This window comes from Triticum aestivum, chromosome 1B (genome assembly GCF_018294505.1).
Source record: "Triticum aestivum cultivar Chinese Spring chromosome 1B, IWGSC CS RefSeq v2.1, whole genome shotgun sequence".
Lineage (NCBI taxonomy): Eukaryota > Viridiplantae > Streptophyta > Magnoliopsida > Poales > Poaceae > Triticum > Triticum aestivum.
The window spans coordinates 95,992,144-96,015,520 of NC_057795.1; positions in this window are offsets into that span (position 1 = coordinate 95,992,144).

Here is a 23,377-nt window from a genome sequence, read left to right on the forward strand (position 1 = left end):
TCACTTTTGGATTTTCTGAAATTTAAGATCCAGGATTTGAAACAATGTCATAACCTGCATCATGCAATAAATATTCAAGCCATACATCTATCCTGTTGTATTTCTTAAGAAAGGATTTGGTCAAACATTTTACTTAGTTAGACTTCAGACAAGTTATATATGCAGAGTAAAAGGATAATCCCTCCGTACCAGTGCATTGCCTGATATATTAACTCAAGTACTAGGCACGAACAAACGGGCTCAATTCTATGCTCATCCTGGTGTAGTAGTAGTAGTACTAGGCAATGCAGTTGATGGGTGACCTTGGCGAGCGGCGACCGAGGGAATTGAACCGTGCTCGGCACGGTAGGTAACGTTGTCTAGTTTCTAAAGCATCCCTCTGTTGTTCATCGGTAGTAGTCATTATGGACCGGGGACATGAGGGGAATTTCCTAGGGTTGGAATTCTGGCCGCCAGATATTCGACTTGAAACGCTGAGGCTCGACTGGTTGGGGTTGCCTAATGTGCGTACCACGCACGTCACCAGAAGGACACGAGCCCGGATTTTTTTTATTTTTTTAGGATCAACACGAGCCAAGGTCTGGCTGGTACGCCGTTGGGTCCTACCATTCGAGAATATGAAAGGAACCTTTTAAATTGCCGAACGAATCTATGTGTATTACAGTGCTCGTATTTTCCTGGCAAATACTAATCTCAACGTGGTAATTGATTTAAGACGAGTTGTTGAATTAGAGTGAGTTTGTGATATAGTGATCTCAACGTGGATTTCACATTTCATGGTATCCCTAGTAAGTTTTTCAATGCAAATTCAAATTTAAAAGATGAACAATATGGAGGTGAGAAAACTTTGTATGTATCAAGCATATGACCACACACACACACACAGAGAGAGAGAGAGAGAGAGAGACGAACACAACAACAATCCAATAAGTATAGTGCATCTATTTTTCCAAACCATGCATGTATGACACAAATTCAAAAATACTCGTTCTGTTCCTAAATACTAGTCTTTTAGAGATTTCAACAGGTGACTACATACGGAGCAAGATGAGTGAATCTACACTCTAAAATATGTCTATATACATCCGTATGTGCCAGCCATTTGAAATCTCTAAAAAGACTAATATTTAGGAACGAAGGGAGTAAAATGTAAGAAATTCATGGTCCTCAATTCAATATTTAAAATGAACATGAAACTGAAACTTGAATATTAAGTCTAGTACTACAGTACGCGCAAATGTTGTGTTTAGGCGGAGCTATGATTGTCAGGGGTCAACCCCTCAACCTTAGATAAAATTGTGAGGCTCTGTTTAGGGTTGTTTAGATTATATTTGTCCCCACCCTCCCAACCACCGATTGGTTGTGCACCCCCGCCCCTCCTCCCCGGGATAATATCATGTGCCCCCATACCTTAGATGCTATATGCCGATACGAGTTGCTTGGAGCTTGTAGATCTGAGTTATAGCAGCTCACATGATGTCTTAATATTTTTACATGAAACCTTGATGAGTTTGAGAATTGCACACAATTTGTACAAAAACTACTTAGATGCCCTTGGATTACATATCCAATGACCTCGAAGCTCGTATCACCGTAGCATCTAAGATTAAGGAGGACATCATATTCTCCTGTATGTAAGAATATCATGTGCTACCACACCTTAGATGCTTTGGTGATACAAGCTCTTCAGAGCCGTTGGATTTGTGACCCAACACCTCCTCGGTGGTTTGAATGGTTTTTGCAGAAAAGCCCCCAAAGAGTTCGGCCACTGCTTACAATCACAAAGGCTGCTCAGATGCCATTGGATCTTAGATCAAATGACCTCGAAGCTCGCATCACCGTAGCATCCAAGCTGCGAGAGCACCTTATGTTTTCTCGCACAGGAGAATACGAGGTGCTCCCGCGCCATAGATTCTATGGTGATACGAGTTCACGGAGATCTAACGGCCCACAATAGGAGACTTGAATGTTTTTCCAATATACGGCTGAGAGAGTTTGGGAATTGCGCAGAAAGTACAAGTACTACGCATGTGCCATCTGATCACTGATCATACGACCTAGATGCTCATATCACCGTAGCGGGTAATTAAGCTACAGGTATGTGACACCCCCGATTCAATCATACACTAATCATACATGCAAATGTGTACGATCAAGATCATGGACTCATGGGAAGATATCAAAACACAACTCTAGACACAAATTAAAATAACACAAGCTTTATATTACAAGCCAGGGGCCTCGAGGGCTCGAATACAAGCTCGATACACAAGAGTCAGCGGAAGCAACAATATCTAAGTACAGACATAAGTTAAACAAGGATGCCTTAAGAAGGCTAGCACAAAAGCAACACGATCGAAGAGGCAAGGCCTCCTGCCTGAGACCCCCTAAACTACTCCTAGTCGTCGGTGGTCTCCATGTAGTAGTATCCATCAGCGGTCACATCTGGCTTTAGGGATCCACCATCTGGTTGCACCAACCGGAAAGAAGAAAGAAGGGGGAAAAGGGGTAGCAAAGCAACCGTGAGTACTCATCCAAAGTACTCGCAAGCATTAGATCTATACTAAGTATGCATTGGTATCAAATGGAAGCTTTGTATATGTGGACTGAACTGCAGAATGTCAGAATAAAGGGGGAAGGCCTAGCCTATCAAAAACTAGCATCTTCAAGCAGCTCCAAGCATCTTGTAGCATGTAGAAGAGTAAAGAATAGCATTTTAATATTTAACAAGCATGTTGTAACATCAACGCCCAGAGATCCTTCCTCGACACCCTACGAGAAAGCAATCACGGAGCCACGTATCCATCACATATCTCAAGTATCCATTTATAATTATATAACATCAGGATATAAGTCTGAACGTCCATTACTGCGGACACGGTATTCGAATATATATCTTCCCTGCAGGGGTGCACCACATTACCCAACACGCTCGATCACTCTGGCCGGACACACCTTTCTGGGGTCAACGCCCGCCCTCGGAAGATCAACACGTCGTAGCCCTGTTGGGGAACGTAGCAGAAATTTTAAATTTTCCTACGAATCACCAAGATCTATCTATGGAGAAACCAGCAACGAGGGAAGGGAGAGTGCATCTACATACCCTTGTAGATCGCTAAGCGGAAGCGTTCAAGAGAACGGGGTTGAAGGAGTCGTACTCGTCGTGATCCAAATCACCGGAGATCCTAGTGCCGAACGGACGGCACCTCCGCGTTCAACACACGTACAGCCCGGTGACGTCTCCCAAGCCTTGATCCAGCAAGGAGAGAGGGATAGGTTGAGGAATACTCCGTCCAGCAGGAGCACAACAGCGTGGCGGTGGTGGAGGAGCGTGGCAATCCTGCAGGGCTTCGCCAAGCACCGCGGGAGAGGAGGAGTACTTGGGACAGGGGGAGGGCTGCGCCAAAACTTGGGTGCGGCTGCCCTCCCACCCCCCACATATATATAGGGGCAAGGGAGAGGGGGGCCGGCCCCCTCAGATCCAATCTGAGGAGGGGGCGGCGGCCAGGGGGGTTGCCTTGCCCCCCAAGGCAAGGGGGCGCCCCCCTTTAGGGTTTCCCCCAAGCCCTAGGCCCCTTGGGCCTTGGTGGGGGGGCGCACCAGCCCACCTGGGGCTGGTCCCCTACCACACTTGGCCCATGCAGCCCCCTGGGGCCGGTGGACCCCCGGGACCCTCCCGGTGGTCCCGGTATGTTACCGATAAAACCCAAAACTTTTCAGATGACCAAAACAGGACTTCCCATATATAAATCTTTACCTCTGGACCATTCTGGAACTCCTCGTGACGTCCGGGATCTCATCCGGGACTCCGGAAAACATTCGGTAACCACATACAAACTTCCTTTATAACCCTAGCGTCATCGAACCTTAAGTGTGTAGACCCTACGGATTCGGGAACCATGCAGACATGACTGAGACGTTCTGCGGTCAATAACCAACAGCGGGATCTGGATACCCATGTTGGCTCCCACATGTTCCACGATGATCTCATCGGATGAACCACGATGTCTAGGACTCAATCAATCCCGTATACAATTCCCTTTGTCTAGCGGTATTGTACTTGCCCGAGATTCGATCGTCGGTACCCGATACCTTGTTCAATCTCGTTACCGGCAAGTCTCTTTACTCGTTTCATAACACATCATCCCGTGATCAACCCCTTGGTCACATTGTGCACATTATGATGATGTCCTACCGAGTGGGCCCAGAGATACCTCTCCGTTTACACGGAGTGACAAATCCCAGTCTCGATTCGTGCCAACCCAACACACACTTTCGGAGATACCTGTAGTGCACCTTTATAGCCACCCAGTTACATTGTGACGTTTGGTACACCCAAAGCATTCCTACGGTATCCGGGAGTTGCACAATATCATGGTCTAAGGAAATGATACTTGACATTAGAAAAGCTTTAGCATATGAACTACGATCTTTGTGCTAGGCTTAGGATTGGGTCTTGTCCATCACATCATTCTACTAATGATGTGATCCCGTTATCAATGACATCCAATGTCCATGGTCAGGAAACCGTAACCATCTATTGATCAACGAGCTAGTCAATTAGAGCCTTACTAGGGACATGGTGTTGTCTATGTACCCACACATGTATCTGAGTTTCCTATCAATACAATTATAGCATGGATAATAAACGATTATCATGAACAAGGAAATATAATAATAACCAATTTATTATTGCCTCTAGGGCATATTTCCAACAGTCTCCCACTTGCACTAGAGTCAATAATCTAGTTCACATCGCCATGTGATTAACACTCACACGTCACATCGCTATGTGACCAACATCCAAAGAGTTTACTAGTGTCATTAAACTAGTTCACATCATCATGTGATTAAGACTCAATGAAATCTGGGGTTGGATCATGTTTTGCTTGTGAGAGAAGTTTTAGTCAACGGGTCTGCAACATTCAGATCCATATGTACTTCGCAAATCTCTAGGTCATATTGTAAATGCTGCTTCCACACTCCACTTGGAGCTATTCCAAATGGTTGCTCCACTATACGTATCCGGTTTTCTACTCAAAGTCACTCGGATAGGTGTTAAAGCTCGCATCGACGTAACCCTTTACGCCAAACTCTTTATCACCTCCATAATCGAGAAACATGTCCTTATTTACTCCAAGGACAATTTTTGACCGTTGTCCAATGATCCGTTCCTGGATCATTCTTGTACCCCTTGACTGACTCATGGCAAGGCACACTTCTGGTGCGGTACACAGCATAGCATACTATAGAGCCTACGTCTGAAGCATAAGGGACGACCTTCGTCCTTTGTCTCTCTTCTGCCGTGGTCGAGCTTTAACTCTTACCTTCATACCTTACAACTCAGGCAAGAAGTCCTTCTTTGACTGATCCATCTTGAACACATTCAAGATCATGTCAAGGTATGTGCTCATTTGAAAGTATTATTAAGCATTTTGATCTATCTTATAGATCTTGATGCTTATTGTTCAAGTAGCCTAATCCAGGTTTTCCATTGAAAAACACATTTCAAATAAGCCCATATGCTTTCCAGAAATTCTGCATCATTTCTGATCAACAATATGTCAACAACATATACTCATCACAAATTCTATAGCGCTCCCACTCACTTCTTTGGAAATACAAGTTTCTCATAAACTTTTGTATTAACCCAAAATCTTTGATCATCTCATCAAAGTGTACATTCCAACTCCGAGATGCTTACTCCAGTCCTTAGAAGGATTGTTGGAGTTTTGCATATTTGTTAGCGTTCTTCAGGGTTGTCAAAACCTTCTGGTTGTATCACATACAACCTTTCCTCAAGAAAACTGTCGACGAAACAATGTTTTGACATTCTATCTGCAAGATTTCATAAATAATGCAGTAACTGCTAATCCATTTCCAACAGACTCTTAGCATCGCTATGAGTGAGAAAGCCTCACCATAGTCAACTCCTTGAACTTGTCAGAAAACATCTTAATGACAAGTCGAGCTTTCTTAATGGTGATTCTTACCATCATTGTCTGTCTTCCTTTTAAAATCCATCTCTACCCAATGGCCTTACGACCATCAAGTATTTCTTCCAAAGTCATGGATCCTTTCTCGGATTTTATGGCCTCGAGCCACTCGTCGGAATCCGAGCTCACCATCGCTTCTCCATAGTTCGTAGGTTCATTGTTGTCTAGCAACATGACCTCCAAGACAGGATCGCGTATTACTGTGAAGCAGTACGCATCCTCGTCGACCTACGAGGTTTGGTAGTGACTTGATCCGAAGTTTCATGATCACTATCATAAGCTTCTACTTCAATTGGTGTAGGTGCCACAGGAACAACTTCCTGTGCCCTGCTACACACTAGTTGAAGTGATGGTTCAACAACCTCATCAAGTCTCCACCATCCTCCCACTCAATTCTTTCGAGAGAAACTTCTCCTCGAGAAAGGACCCGTTTCTAGAAACAATTACTCTTGCTTCCGGATCTGAGATAGGAGGTATACCCAACCATTTTGGGTATCCTGTGAAGATGTATTTATCCGTTTTGGGTTCGAGCTTATCACGATGAAACTTTTTCACATAAGCGTCGCGGCCCCAAACTTTTAAGAAACAACAACTTAGGTTTCTCCAAACATAGTTCAAACGGTGTCATCTGAACGGAATTACGTGCTGCCCTATTAAAGTGAGTGCGGTTGTCTCTAATGCCTAACCCATGAACGATAGTGGTAATTCGATAAGAGACATCATGGTACGCACCATATCCAATAGGGTGCAACTATGATGTTCGGACACACCATCACACTATGGTGTTCCAGGCGGTATTAATTGTGAAACAATTTCCACAATGTCTTAATTGCGTGCCAAAGCTCATAACTCAGATACTCATCTCTATGATCATATCATAGACATTTTATCCTCTTGTCACGATGATCTTCAACTTTACTCTGAAATTACTTGAACCATTCAATAATTCAGACTTGTGTTTCATCAAGTAAATATACTCAGTATCTACTTAAATCATCCGTGAAGTAAGAACATAACGATATTCACTGCATGCCTCAGCACTCATTGGACTACACACATCAAAATGTGTTACTTCCAACAAGTTTCTATCTTACTGAAAACGAGGCTTTTCAGTCATCTTGCCCATGTGGTATGATTTGCATGTCTCAAGTGATTCAAAATCAAGTGAGTCCAAATGATCCGTCTGCATGGAGTTTCTTCATGCGTATATACCAATAGACATGGTTCGCATGTCTCAAACTTTTCAAAAATGAGTGAGTCCAAAGATCCATCAACATGGAGCTTCTTCATGTGTTTTATACCAATATGACTTACATGGCAGTGCCACAAGTAAGTGGTACTATCATTACTATCTTATATCTTTTGGCATGAAAGTGTGTATCACTACGATCGAGATTCAATAAACCATTCCTTTAGGTGCAAGACCATTGAAGGTATTATTCAAATAAATAGAGTAACCATTATTCTCCTTAAATGAATAACCGTATTGCGATAGACATAATCCAATCATGTCTATGCTCAACGCAAACACCAAATGACAATTAATCAGGTTTAATACTAATCTTGATGGTAGAGGGAGCGTGCGATGTTTGATCACATCAAACTTGGAAACACTTCCAACACATATCGTTAGCTCACCTTTAGCTAGTCTCCGTTTATTCTCTAGCTTTTATTTTGAGTCACTAACACTTAGCAACCGAACCGGTATCTAATACCCTGGTGCTACTAGGAGTACTAGTAAAGTACACATTAACATGATGTATATCCAATATACTTCTATCGACCTTGCCAGCCTTCTTATCTACCAAGTATCTAGGGTAATCCTATTCCAGTGGTTGTTCCCCTTATTACAGAAGCACTTAGTCTCGGGTTTAGGTTCAACCTTGGGTTTCTTCACTCGAGCAGCAGCTGATTTGCCATTTCATGAAGTATCCCTTCTTGCCGTTGCCCTTCTTGAAACTAGTGGTTTCACCAACCATCAACAATTGATGCTCCTTCTTGATTTCTTCTTTCACGGTGTCAAACATCGTGAATACCTCAAGGATCATCATATCTATCTAGTTCATCACGAAGCTCTAGCAGCTTGGTGGCAATGACTTTGAAGAAACATCACTATCTCATCTGGAAGATCAACTCCCACTCGATTCAAGTGATTGTTGCACTCAGACAATCTCAGCACAAGCTCAACGATTGAGCTTTTCTCCCTTAGTTTGCAGGCTAAGAAAATCGTCGGAGGTCTTATACCTCTTGACGTGGGCACGAGCCTGAAATCCCAATTTCAGCCCTCGAAACATCTCATATGTTCCGTGATGTTTCAAAAACGTCTTTGGTGCCTCAACTCTAAACCGTTTAACTGAACTATCACGTAGTTATCAAAATGTGCATGTCTGATGTTCGCAACATCCACAGACGAAATTTGGGGTTCAGCACACTGAGCGGTGCATTAAGGACATAAGCTTTCTACTATCTGCATAATCTCTACTGTCAACTTTCAACTATATTTTCTCTAGGAACATATCTAAATAGTGGAACTAAAGCGCGAGCTTACGACTAATTTGCAAAGATCTTTTGACTATGTTCAGGATTATTAAGTTCATCTCATGAACTCCCACTCAGATAGACATCCCTCTAGTCATATAAGTGATTACATGATCCGAGTCAACTAGGCCGTGTCCGATCATCACGTGAGACGGACTAGTCATCATCGGTGAACATCTTCATGTTGATCGTATCTACTATACGACTCATGCTCGACCTTTCGGTCTCTTGTGTTCCGAGGCCATGTCTGTAGATGCTAGGCTCGTCAAGTTAACCTAAGTGTTTCGCGTGTGTAAATCTGGCTTACACCCGTTGTATGTGAACATAAGAATCTATCACACACGATCATTACGTGGTGCTTCGAAACGACGAACTTTCGCAGCGGTGCATAGTTAGGGGGAACACTTTCTTGAAATTTTAATGAGGGATCATCTTATTTACTACCGTCATTCTAAGCAAATAAGATGCATAAACATGATAAAGATCACATGCAATCAAATAGTGACATGATATGGCCAATATCATTTTGCTCCTTTTGATCTCCATCTTCGGGGATCCATGATCATCATCGTTACCGGCATGACACCATGATCTCCATCATCATGATCTCCATCATCGTGTCTTCATGAAGTTGTCTCGCCAACTATTACTTCTACTACTATGGCTACTAGTTAGCAATAAAGTAAAGTAATTACATGGCGTTTGTTCAATGACACGCAGGTCATACAATAAATTAAGACAACTCCTATGGCTCCTGCCGGTTGTCATACTCATCGACATGCAAGTCATGATTCCTATTACAAGAACATGATCAATCTCATACATCACATATCATTCATCACATTCTTCTTGGCCATATCACATCACATAGCATACCCTGCAAAAACAAGTTAGACGTCCTCTAATTGTTGTTTGCATGTTTTACGTGGCTGCTATGGGTTTCTAGCAAGAACGTTTCTTACCTACGCAAAACCACAACGTGATATGCCAATTGCTATTTACCCTTAACAAGGACCCTTTTCATCGAATCCGTTCCGACTAAAGTGCGAGAGACTGGCACCCGCTAGCCACCTTATGCACGAAGTGCATGTCAATCGGTGGAACCTGTCTCACGTAAGTGTACGTGTAAGGTCAGTCCGGGCCGCTTCATCCCACAATACCGTCGAAACAAGATTGGACTAGTAATGGTAAGCATATTGAACAAAATCAACGCCCACAACTACTTTGTGTTCTACTCGTGCAAAGAATCTACGCAATAGACCAAGCTCTGATACCACTATTGGGGAACGTAGCAGAAATTCAAAATTTTCCTACGAATCACCAAGATCTATCTATGGAGAAACCAGCAACGAGGTAAGGGAGAGTGCATCTACATACCCTTGTAGATCGCTAAGCGGAAGCGTTCAAGAGAATGGGGTTGAAGGAGTCGTACTCGTCGTGATCCAAATCACCGGAGATCCTAGTGCCGAACGGACGATACCTCCGCGTTCAACACACGTACAGCCCGGTGACGTCTCCCAAGCCTTGATCCAGCAAGGAGAGAGGGAGATGTTGAGGAAGACTCCGTCCAGCAGCAGCACAACGGTGTGGTGGTGGTGGAGGAGCGTGGCAATCCTGCAGTGCTTCGCCAAGCACCGCGGGAGAGGAGTACTTGGGAGAGGGGGAGGGCTGCGCCAAAACTTGGGTGCGGCTGCCCTCCCACCCCCCACATATATATAGGGGCAAGGGAGAGGGGGGGCCGGCCCCCTCAGATCCAATCTGAGGAGGGAGCGGCGGCCAGGGGGGTTGCCTTGCCCCCCAAGGCAAGGGGGCGCCCCCCTTTAGGGTTTCCCCCAAGCCCTAGGCGCCTTGGGCCTTGATGGGGGGGCGCACCAGCCCACCTGGGGCTGGTCCCCTCCCACACTTGGCCCATGCAGCCCCCTGGGGCTGGTGGCCCCACTTGGTGGACCCCCGGGACCCTCCCGGTGGTCCCGGTACATTACCGATAAAACCCGAAACTTTTCCGGTGACCAAAACAGGACTTCCCATATATAAATCTTTACCTCCGGACCATTTCGGAACTCCTCGTGATGTCCTATATCTCATCCGGGACTCCGAACAACATTCGGTAACCACATACAAACTTCCTTTATAACCCTAGCGTCATCGAACCTTAAGTGTGTAGACCCTACGGGTTCGGGAACCATGCAGACATGACTGAGACGTTCTGCGGTCAATAACCAACAACGGGATCTGGATACCCATGTTGGCTCCCACATGTTCCACGATGATCTCATCGGATGAACCACGATGTCAAGGACTCAATCAATCCCGTATACAATTCATTTTGTCTAGCGGTATTGTACTTGCCCGAGATTCGATCGTCGGTATCCCGATACCTTGTTCAATCTCGTTACCGGCAAGTCTCTTTACTCGTTCCGTAACACATCATCCCGTGATCAACCCCTTGGTCACATTGTGCACATTATGATTATGTCCTACCAAGCGGGCCCAGAGATACCTCTTCATTTACACGGAGTGACAAATCCCAGTCTCAATTCGTGCCAACCCAACAGACACTTTCGGAGATACCTGTAGTGCACCTTTATAGCCACCCAGTTACGTTGTGACGTTTGGTACACCCAAAGCATTCCTACGGTATCCAGGAGTTGCACAATCTCATGGTCTAAGGAAATGATACTTGACATTAGAAAAGCTTTAGCATACGAACTACGATCTTTGTGCTAGGCTTAGGATTGGGTCTTGTCCATCACATCATTCTACTAATGATGTGATCCCGTTATCAATGACATCCAATGTCCATGGTCAGGAAACCGTAACCATCTGTTGATCAACGAGCTAGTCAATTAGAGGCTTACTAGGGACATGGTGTTGTCTATGTACCCACGCATGTATCTGAGTTTCCTATCAATACAATTATAGCATGGATAATAAACGATTATCATGAACAAGGAAATATAATAATAACCAATTTATTATTGCCTCTAGGGCATATTTCCAACAAGCCCTACCTAGGCTCAGCAGAGAGGTCCCCGCCTGTCTACATCCTAAGCACTCTGGGGTCTTGGGCCCATCGCCCGCAGCACTCCGGGTCATTGCGAGCAGGGTGGATACCAGCACCGTCTCGGATGGCCAGCATGATCCGACCGTGCCGCACTGCTGAACTGGACGCCTGACAAAGCTTCGGCTGATACTGCGACATTGAGGCCCATAACTATTCTTGCATGGTGGTTAGTGCGTAAAGGCCAGAGGCCAACTCAGAACAAATACCCAAACCTGTGAGTGCATTGGGGGCTCGTAGAAACAAGGAGAGACTCACGATAAGGTGACCCCGTCGCCCCGTCTCATGGACTTACGGAAAGGGCCTAGACTGCCCGGCCGTGCCACGTGGAAAACTTGCGGGTGCCCTACGGGCCCACACGACTTTCACATCATCTCGCGGGTACCCCTCAGGGCCGACCCGACTTCAACAATGGTCTCAAGTAAAGTCCGGGTAACCATGTGTCCAAACATCAAGGGGAAAACCTGAGGAATCACCCTCGGAGGATTCCACTCGATGTAATCATCAAGGTGAACATAAGAGGAACCACCCTCGAGGTTCACACTTGAGGGGTTGCACGACAGAGTCGTATCAGAAGTGGTTAAGGAGGAATCACCCTCGATGACCACGACCGAATAGCTACACTACAGAGATCTCATCAGGAGTGATGTATGAGGTACCACCCTCGGCACTCAATGGTAACTCTGTAGAGTCGAGCAACAAAAAGGGGTGTGATGTGATGTGAGGTGTCTGGCTCTGGTCGTCGATCACGTTGATCGAGGCATCGATGATGAAGCAGGGGCAACAAGGACAAGTGGGGGTCACTGATGGCTCACTAACCAACTTATACTAAGCAGTTTAGGATAAGCAGGTAGGTAACAATAGCAGGTACAAAAGCAGGCTATGCATCAGAATAGGAGCAATTAATTACAGTAGCAAAACATAATGCAAGCATGAGATAATGGAATGGGCGATATCGGGATGATCAAAGGGGGGGGGGGCTTGCCTGGAAGCTCCGCTGAAAGGGAAGAAATGTCGTCGGTGACATAGTCGATCACAACGGCAGCATCGCTCTCGGGGTTTATCGGAGAGAAGAGGGGGAGGAAACAGTAAATACATGCAAACATATGCACAAAAAGACAAGAGGCGGTACTGGAGGTGTTCTAACGCATAGCTAGGCGATACTGGCAAAGGGGGGAAACATCTGGGAAAGTTTTCCCGATTCCGAACGTTTGGCAGACAGATGAACCGGAGGGGAAAGGTCCGACGTTTGCTATGCTAGGGACGTGTGGCGGACGGACGGACCACGTATTCGTATTCGTCTCATTGTTCTAAGCAACTTTCATGTATAAAACTTTTTCATCCGAGTTACTGTTATGTTTCTATGAATTTCCAAAGTTTTAACAATACCTGGGAAATCCCTGAAATTTCACTAAGTCTAAGAATTCGTCAGTTTTTTTGAACATCACTTAGCTGTTTTCAAAAGGGTACAACTATTGTTATGTACATGCTATGATTTTGTGCTTTATATCAAATTTGAGTATTTTTCTGCGATCTACTCCCTCTGTTCCTAAATATAAGTCTTTGAAGAGATTTCATTATGAACCACATACGGATGTATGTAGATGCATTTTAGAGTGTAGATTCACTCCTTTTGCTCCGTATGTAGTCCATAGTGAAATTTCTACAAAGACTTATGTTTAGGAATGGAGGAAGTACATGTTAGTAACACTTTCATCCATATTAGAGATCATTTGCTTGTTCAACAACAGCTCTAAAGTAGCTATGAAAATAAAGCTGTTTTCTTAGTTTTCAGCTAACAGAACTTGGGATTTTGTGAATTTCATATATAGGATTTAAACTGCGCATCAAAAGGATTTGGTCCGGTGGGGTAAAATGAAGTTTGTCAAGTATACTTTCTACACATATTTTATTTGGGCCTATTAGTAGTTGTTTTGCCATAGTTTAGGGGTTGTCTAGAGAGCTAGTCAGTGTAGATTTTGAAAAGCTAGATATGCAGCACCTACAGTAACTAGCAGCAGTACAATGGCAACAGAGTAGCAGCCGTGTGCTTGCGAGCGCGGCGGCTGCGGGCAGGCGCGGGTGGCAACAGGTGCGGGCACACCCGCGTGGGCGTGCTGGGGGCGCGGCCAGGCGAGCAGCCGCCGGCGACAGCAGCAAGCCGCAGCAGCGCGGGCAGCAGTAGTATACGTAGCAGCGGCAGCAGAAGCAGCATAGCAGGCAGGGCGCCGCGGCGAGGCGCAACAGCAGCAACACACAACACCAGGAGCAGCAGGCGCCAGTAGAGCAGCAAGCCGCCGTAGCAGCGAAGCACCCATAGACCATGACGAGGCCGGCGCACGCACACGGAAGCAGCTGCAACACACACACACACACACACGCACGCACGCACGTACGCATACGCGGGAGCTCGGACGAGCTCGGGGACAGTGGCTACGGTAACGAAATCGATAGGGGAGAGGAGGGTTTTGGAAGAGGAGCTCACAACGGTTCCAACGGAAGCGACGGGGAGGCCGGAGGTGGACCGGAGACGAGGCAATAGACGACGGCGGCCGGCGTTGTACGCGATGAAGAAGACGGCGATGGCGAGCGTACGAGCCGCCCCGGCTTGGGCTGATGCCCGGGACGGACGAAGTCGGCAGTCGCGGTCCTCCTGGACGTCCTCCCGCGTGTAGGCGATGACGTTGGCTGTGACAGTGACGATGGTGCGGCGACCGTGACTTCGGGTGTATGCAGGGGAGCAAGAAACGGTGCGAGGGCGGAGAAGTGGCGGCTAGGGTTCAACCGGGGGAGAAAGGAGCGTTCAGGAGGGAGGTATAGGCGCCGGAGGGGGCGTGGATGGGCGCCACGGCTATGGCCGAGGCCATGGCGGCAATCGGCGCTGTCCACGCCTCCTCTGTGAACAGATAGGAAGGGAAGCAGTGCGCCTAGACTGGCCCCAGTGGGACTGGTGGGCCAAGTGGCCCAGGGTGAGGGGGAAAGGATTTTCTCCTTTCATTTTATTTTTTTAAAACTGTTTCTATTTCCTTTCACTGTTTGGCATTTAGTTGGAACACCAAATGATATTTTTGAACAAAACTTTCCACATAATTTTAAACACAAAAACATGAGACGGCACAAAAAGTTTGGGGGTTCAAAAGAAGTTGCCTAACCATTTTTTGGAATTGAAAAGGACAATTTTAAATGTTGCTGGACCACTAAATAATTTCCAGGGGCACTTTGGGAATCCAAAAGAGGTTGATTCCAACATGACAAATATCCAGGAATTATTTGCCACACTTTGAACATTTTAGATTTCATGTTTGGCAAATTTGAATTTTTGACTTTGAATTTGAGTTCGAACATGAACAGTGATTTTCATCAAGTGAGGATTAGCAACAGTAATATGATTACATGGCACCATTAACGGGGGATTACTGTAGCTTAATAATCCGGGCATCACAGGGGAGCACCTAATATGAGCAAGGGAGGGGGCGTTGGATCCAAGATGCAGCGGCACATACGAGGCCTGAATGTTTTATTTACAAAAAAAACTTTGGAGAGTTTGGAAATTGCGCATAATTACAAAGACTACTCCCAAGCCATTGGATCTCACTTCCAATGGTGTAAAAACTCGTATCACCATAGCATCTAAGCTGCGGGGTGGATGTGATATTCTATGCCACTGTCATTTTTATTCGTAAACTTGCAAAATACGTGTAACTCGTGCTGTTACTTGTCTAACCGCGTGAAGTGTTTATTCAAAAAAAAAATCATCCTACACTGAAATATCGGAACAACACACGGCGGTCCCACTTGCCATTAATCAAAATTGGACCTAAAACTAACAAATCTGAAAGACGAGATTCGAACTGGCAACCTGGACTACAAAGCATAAGTCGATAGCCTGAAACAACAACGGTTGTTGGCTTTGTCCCATAACTTTATTTTATACAGTATTACGTTGAGTAGAGTAAAGGGAGTGCCTCGTCAACACGTGCATGACCGTTGACTCAATTACTGGTGGGTCCCATGTCTGTGATCTCTCTCTTCTCTCCATCGTCTAACCTTTGCACGGGCACACACGAAGAGCGGCGCTAGCTTGCCATGGTGTTATTACAACTAAAAAAGCTTGGGAAATAGAAGAATCGCATAGAACAAGAGACGTTGTGGCTGGTCGAGAGGGAGCTAACCACACCTATCCTCCGTGCCACGTTAGCATGATGAAGCTGTGTGGCTAGTGGGGTGTTTTCGACCGACTGTTTGGGTCCCGAGGCCGAACCATAGGTACTATGTTTGATACGGTTTATGTTTACACGCACATTAATCCTCCGTGCCAAGACGTGGCACACCCTACCACACGGTTTCGGGGTCCAACCGGGTGGTGCACGCATATATTCTCCCTGACGTGGGACGCCCTACCGCGTGTTTTCTGGGTCCTCCTCGGTCGTAGCGCCGAAGCAAGTAAATGAGTCGTCAAATCACGAAAGACCACCTTTCCCGCCGAGTACATCAGTGAAGCACGGTGGCTAGCTAGGTGGGCTAGTTCGACCGATTAGCTAGGCCGCCACCACATTTGTTTTTTCACCCCTTTTTTATCTACTTGTCGGCACGTAAATTTAAATATCCACCACGGTGTTGCTCTGGTGTTTGGGAGCAGGCGCGGCAAGATTTTTAATTTTTTCATTGACGGGAGCAGGCGCGGCAGGATTTTTAATTTTTTGATTGACGGGAGTAGGCGCGGCAGCAATTAGTCACGATGACTCTGCCTGTAAAACCCACTGCTCCCTGATGTGAGAAGTCGTCGACTGGTGTTCTACCATGGTGAAAACCAAAAGATTCCCCGCTCCTCGGCTGGCTCCCTCCGCCTTCTCGTAGATCACATTGCCTTTCAGCCGTTTCCGCCCCTTTGCTTCCTCTCCCCATTGCTTCTACCTGGTGCCATGGCAGCGCAGCAGATCACGGAGTCCGGGTGAGGCGCCTGACACAGGAGCTCCAGGCCAAGGATGTGGAGATCAGGGCCAAGGACGTGGAGCTCCATGAGCTCAAGGAGGAGAGGAGTGCCATGCTCCTCCGTTATGTGCGGGAGTTCACGGAGCTTTAGAAGCGGCAGGCGTCCACCACAAAGATGCTCGAGGCGTCGGCCGCGTTGCTGCAGAAAGCAGGAGATACGATAGGCCATCAGGGGAGCCGGCTGGAGCGCGAGCGGGCCGATCGTGATGAGGTCCAGGATCGCCTCAGCCACTTGGTGAACCAAGTTGCTAGGCACGTGTTGCGGCTGCACGATGCATACCATCGTTCCAGCGCGACCATGCCGGCTGTCGGGCTAAACCCATTCGACCACCTGGTCGACTTTAATGAGCTACGGCTTCCTGACTTGGTCTCCTTCTTCACCTATATCTCCAAGGAGCTGAGCCGTCTCCGCGCAATGGTGGGGGTGGATCTGGACAAGGAGGGGTTGTGGGCTGTCGTCGTCGTTGCCGGGCGAATCCTTTCAGGGCTCCGTCACCGGAATCCATTCGTGCCATTGGACGCCATCTTTGACGAGCTAGCTCCCGTTGACTGGGAGCGGGCTCTGCGGGCGGTTGCACCCTGCATCACCAACTTCGTGCGCCTCGAGAAGCAGAGGGACTTCCATGGAGTTTAGGCACCCTCTGCATGGGCATGTCCATGTCTCGGCGCAACATGACCGTTGGATCAAACTCAGACGATGCAGATCAGTCACTGTAACACAAAGCGTGTGGGTGTGTTTGGTTGCATTCTCATCTCAATATAGTTGTTTCCTCTTCGTGTATTTGTGTTAACCTACTAGTGTGGACTAATGCACCCTTCATGCACTCTGCCAAACACCCAAAAGTGGGTCGAGAAGGGAACTTTTGCTCCCATCCCGTGCACCCTCCATACACCCTGCCTAACACTATTCGTGCTTCATATGGTTCATGTTTCGTGGAGTACTGTAGCACCGTACTCTCCATCCACTGTAGACCTAGTTCTGTAAACATTGATCTCACCGTTCATTCTCGACCGGACAGTCGAAAAAGCGGTACTATGTTACTACATTACTGCTCATATAGTTGACATGCGCACACCATCATTTGTTATCATCATATCTTACTACACTAGAAACAATATTATGTAGTACTGACGTATGAACCACTGCACATGCCTAGTAGTAGGAGCACTGTGTATGTTCAAGTGGCTACCGTGTTTCGCACTCCTCCGTCGTAAGAGTGGAAACGCTTGTTGTAATCATTTTTTTTCTTTAGAAAAACAGTGGACACGCTCTACCATGCAGATCCTCCTCCACCCATGCATTAAATTACTCACTTTCGCCGACGTGTGGGACAGCCAGCATCAGGGTCCACCAGCTATGCACTAAATTACTCCGTAGTAGAGTGATAGTAGACTACCCCGATCGAAGCGCCGCAGTAATGCCCACTGAGCCGTCAAATCACAAAACCCCTCCTTTCCACCAGTAAGTTGGACGGACGAAGCAACCATCATTTCACTCTTCTCTCTCAGCTCCCTCTCTTGAAGAAAACCCCCACTCGCTTTGCTTCTCCCTCATGTCGTTCCTCATTTCACTCTTCTCTCTTAGCTTCCTCTCTTGGATGGACGCCGGAGCACCTGCCAACGTGATGTCTATGGCTCTGGACAAAATCGTTGAGGCTCATGGTACGAAGAAGCGCAAGCACCCCACCGAGACTACCGCAGACAAGCTCAAAGCCATCGCCCTATCCGAGCCCCCCTCTCCGGGATCCCTCATTAAGCAAGTCCAGGTAATATCTCTTCTTGACGATCGTTTTCTCGACCTTGATCGTGTTTTTTCATCTAACATGTAGTAATAGTAGTACAACTTTCTGGGTGATCTTGCATGTGATTTTTGTGTGCCAAATGACGGTTATAAATTCCTCTTTTGACCAAAACATGCAAGAGGTTGACACTGATTTCTTATAGATTACTTTCAACTACTCCCTCTGTCCCAAATTTCTTGTCTTAGATTTTTCTAGATACGGATGTATCTAATACTAAAATGTGACTTGATACATCCATATCTAGACAAGTCTAAGACAAGAATTTTGGGACGGAGGGAGTACTTTATGAACATCAATGCTACCTTTGAAGAGGGTATATTTGCCTCTGTAGCTTGTGTTATGGATATTGCAAGTAATCTCTCTGCTCTCATGCCTTTGAAGACATGTTCTAGTGTCTTTGTTCACTCATTTCTGTGCATATATGTAGTCATATATGGAGTATAATATCGAAAATCATCTTATATTTCTGAACGGAGGTACTAATAAAATATGGTTTCTGTTTGAATTGGAACCAGGTCCACGGTGGAGATGAAGTTCTCAAAGTCATGCCGTGTGAACTGGAAGACCTGAGGATGAGTTCTACTGCTAAACTATCCAGTTGATGTGTCCTTGTCGCCACGTGTCCTGAACTAGTGTTTTCCTGTAGCATTGTTGTCAGGCATGTTCTCGAGGCTGTACTTGACCACAACAATTTCCTAGTTGTGCCTTCAATTACGAAGGGTGTGGTTCTTGTAAAGCTTCCCAACAAATCTGATGCGGCATGTCTTCATCATCATGTTTATGAGTGGAAAGACCACTCTGTTAGGTTCTCCAAGGTTGATGAGATGGTGATGGTGCACGTAGACATCTCTCACGAAGTCCATGGCCTAGTCAGTTATGTGGGGTTCATCCCGTAGGTCGGTGGCAAGAAATAGTCTACAGAATTTAATTAGTGCAATTTTGCTTATCTGTAGTAAGTACTATTGTTAAGTACTTGATTTGTGTTTGTGAACCCTGTATTGTTTATTAGTACTGCCGCTTTTGGTGTGTGGTCAGTCCTACGGATGGTCTATGTTAATGTCTATCCACTCAATTCAGTCTGTATACTTTGAAGTATCTAGATCATCTTTTTTGTGAGGACGGTTTATTAATTATGTTTACACTCCAATATCTGTATGCATTGTAGGGTTTATCGCACCCACCAAGATTTCCAGTCCCATGGATGTTCGGTCCATACGATTTTTCATGACCTTTGGATTGTCCTGCTTGTGGGAGTAGGCGAGGGCCCTGCATGCCACCCCGTAGTTGGACGATCAATCTTCTGTTTAGTACTTCAACATAGTGATTTCCTGGTAAGGATTCACTCGTGTCACGTCAAGCAAATCTTATTGATTTACTGTCTAAATCTTATTGATTTAATGTCATGTTTTCTTTCTTTTCCTACAATTTTACGATGCAGGTTTTGCCATGTGACATTCATCACAGACTAAACCGTTTGGTTTGCTCTACAATGGCTATTTTTGCAGGTTTCACTTCTTATGTCGTGTCAGTAATGAAGGCATTGTCCATCACTTATATTACTAGAAAAAATTGGATCAGTCTGTTGTCGGAGTACAAGTTGAATCCCTATGATGAACTGCACTTTGGTTTAACAAAAATGCCACAGTTAGTCCTTCTCACATTTCAAAGAAATGAAGAAAAAACTAGATCACGGTCACGAAGCTTAGTCAAGTTAGAAAGTTGATCATAGCAGACCAGACACAATCGCCGTTGTCTCACACAGGAGTACCACCTTTAGCAACGGATTGAGCACCGACAGTTGCTCTAGCACTGACAGCGGTAGCAGCTCGATCTGATCCAGCTGAGGATTGGGCACCGACCGCGTTAGCAGATCGGGCTGATCTACCGGAGGATCGGGCATAGACATCGGCACCTTCTCCGACACCGGCACCAGCTCTATAAGGAGCACCCTCTCCGGCAGCAGAAGCGGCTTCGGCACGTGCACCAACACTTGCACTTGCATCTGCTCTAGCCCGTGCAGCGGCAACCGAACAAGCAGTTGCACCGGCAACAGACTGGGCTGTAGTTCACACTTCATATACCAAAGTGCTTACAAAAACTGACATGTCCACCTTCTTGGTAAGCATTGGCCGCCCAAGTGCTTCGTTCTTTATTATTTCCATGTTATTTCACATGATTCACTGTGTTGATCTAACTGTATGGGTATGTCTTCTTGTTTGCAAATAGAGAATTCCTAGAGCAACGAGGGAGTCGTTCAACAATCCGGGCGACCGCAGCCAAGTTTCTCTAACCATGCGCAGCCTTGGTGTGAATGAACCTCCTCAATATACCGTAAGTACAAAGGATGGTCGCATGATGATTGATGCTAAAGGATGGTCAAGGTTCAAATCTAAATCATATCTTGCGGTAGAGGATGATGTCAAAATCAAACTTTCTCGGCAAAGAGAGCTGGTCCAAATCAACGTTGAAATTCTTCACTAGCAGCACACAACTGCCGAACTGATCTATCCTCCGAGAGATTTTGATGTAATAATCTGGCATGGTCAAACAAGTGTCCTGTGTGTATAAGTAGTACGACAGTATTATTTATCACATGGTATATCATTGATAGAATTGCAACCCTCATTGTTGGTTAGGAACTGTCGTCCGATTTCATTCCAACAGCTGCCGTGCTTTATTCAATTTTGTGTATTCGCCTTGCAATAGCATCTAAAACCAGCACCATACCGATCGCTTGCAATATGAAAAGAGCTAAGGTAGAACACATGGGCCCCCAAACATGCAGGGTGGGCCTGCGGCCCAAAGTCCAGAACCGTGAGCCTTTCTGAGTATTATATTCTCAGCTGAACCCCCATATGACCCCTCAAGAAAAAAAAACTAAAAAAGCTGAACCCATAATACCCGTGTGTTGCATGTAAAATCAATATGCATTTGTATGAGTATTTTATCTTGCGAGAGAAAAGGATGAACGAGGGAAGGCCTTATTTGCAAATGTGGAGAGGTGTGTGGGTACATTTTTGCAAAATTGTCATAGTTTCCTTCCTATCCATCAGATATAAATCGGACGGCCTATATTACAAGATGGCAGGCACACCATCATGACCAACTCGTCTATACTGTGTTAAAAAGAACTCTATTTTTTATAATTATATATGCTATATATATTCGCCATGATTTTTCTTATGTATAAAGTTGTGATATAAAAGATTTGTCTATTTCTTTATAGAGGGAGTATCTCTCTGTCAAAAATATATTTATGTGTAACTAGTTACTCCTGTCTTTCTACTTCCTTTCGCTGATATGTGGGGCATCCGGCAACGGGGTCCACGTGCCATATGCGCAAATTAGAGTGCACAACTGCACGGTAGACACACCCCGGTCGTAGCGCCGCAGTAATGCACAATGAGTCGTCAAATCATAACCCCCCCCCCTTCCAGCTTTAGCAGTAAGCTGGATGGACGAAGCGGCAACATTTCACTGGGCCTGAATCCCCTTCTCCCTTGTCTACTTGTTCAGAGAAAACCCCCTATCGGCGATTGCATAGGGTTTTCTCATGGAGAACCAGGTACGAATTCTTCATCCATCCCCGATAAATCCAAGTCCCTTGGTCGCGGTTAATCCTAGGATGGCAGCCACCGCCGTTGATGCATTTTTCTTCCTACTGAATCTGGTGTGTTTCATTTGCAGTGCCCAAAGTGCGAGGACCCTACAGGTTTTTGCGCCCTCGTCAAGACGCCACACTTGTTCCTTCTCATCCTAACACGGAATTTTAAAACATGCACATTATGTTCCTAGAATCCTCTTTTCTATTCGGGAGGGTGGGTTTTTTTTTGAACATGATGTCGACTAATTTGGAAATTTGGATTTCTATATTTGGATAAAAGGTACTACTAGTACGATGGTCGACACTAACGTGAAGGAGGAAGTTATTTCTAGATTTGGGTAGCTAATACATTGTGTTCTCATATTATTTTTCCTGCAGTGCATTATTTGCTCTGCCAGAACACATGTACTCAAGATGCTCGGCCTTGCCGTAACTGAATACACCAGTTTAATGGTCACAGTGAAGACAAGCCATGGATATAAGTTCCGAGTTGGGTTCATGAACCAAGAAGATCGCTGCTTTTTTTATGGCCGAACTTGGATAAACTTTCTCAAGTGTTACGGACTGAAAGTTGGCGCACGAATGTTGATGGAAATAGCACAACCTGGTCTCATCTTCACTGTGATCTTCCACCTCGACGTCATTCCAATTGTTCATCCATGTTAGTTTTGTATCTGGTTCTTGCTCGTTGCCTCGATTACTTATTAATCCACCTATTCTGTCTAACTAATCACAATTTAACTTTAGAAGTAGCAACGAATCTCTCACTAAGATGCTACTTCTAACTAATATTTTCTTATAATTGGTGGCACGTGTAGGTTTTTTCAGAGTTAAGCAGGTTGCTCGTTTGTTATTCTGTAATAACTCGGTTGTTACTGATGGCACTGAAGTTGACTGGGATGACATCCACAAGTTCCTACACTTTATTGATCGTCTTGAGGTCCTTGTGGGGCGTTTAATGGTGGAAGGCCACGTGGGATATGTGTGCCACTGCTGCACTCATTGAACAGGTCCAATTGTGTCGAGAAACTTATGGTATGAGCTGTTTTCTGTTATATATGTTGTTCATAAACTATTGCTTATACATAGTTTTACAGCTGTGATCTTCTTGAAACAGAAACTGCACAGTTCTATTGTTCCTATACAGATGCATGAGCATGGTTGGGTCAGACTTCCGCTTGGTCACAACATGATGTTTATGTCGACCTAGTCTATTCCCCTTGGAGGTGAAAAGATACTTATTCATGGGTGGTCTCAAATAATGAAGTCCCGTCCATCTTGGAGAATAGGACAGAAGATTATGTTCCTCCTTTTCAATGGCCTTAAAGCGAATATCCTGTTTATTGACCACATTGCAAGATGAAGCCGCTTTCAGAAGGTTCTG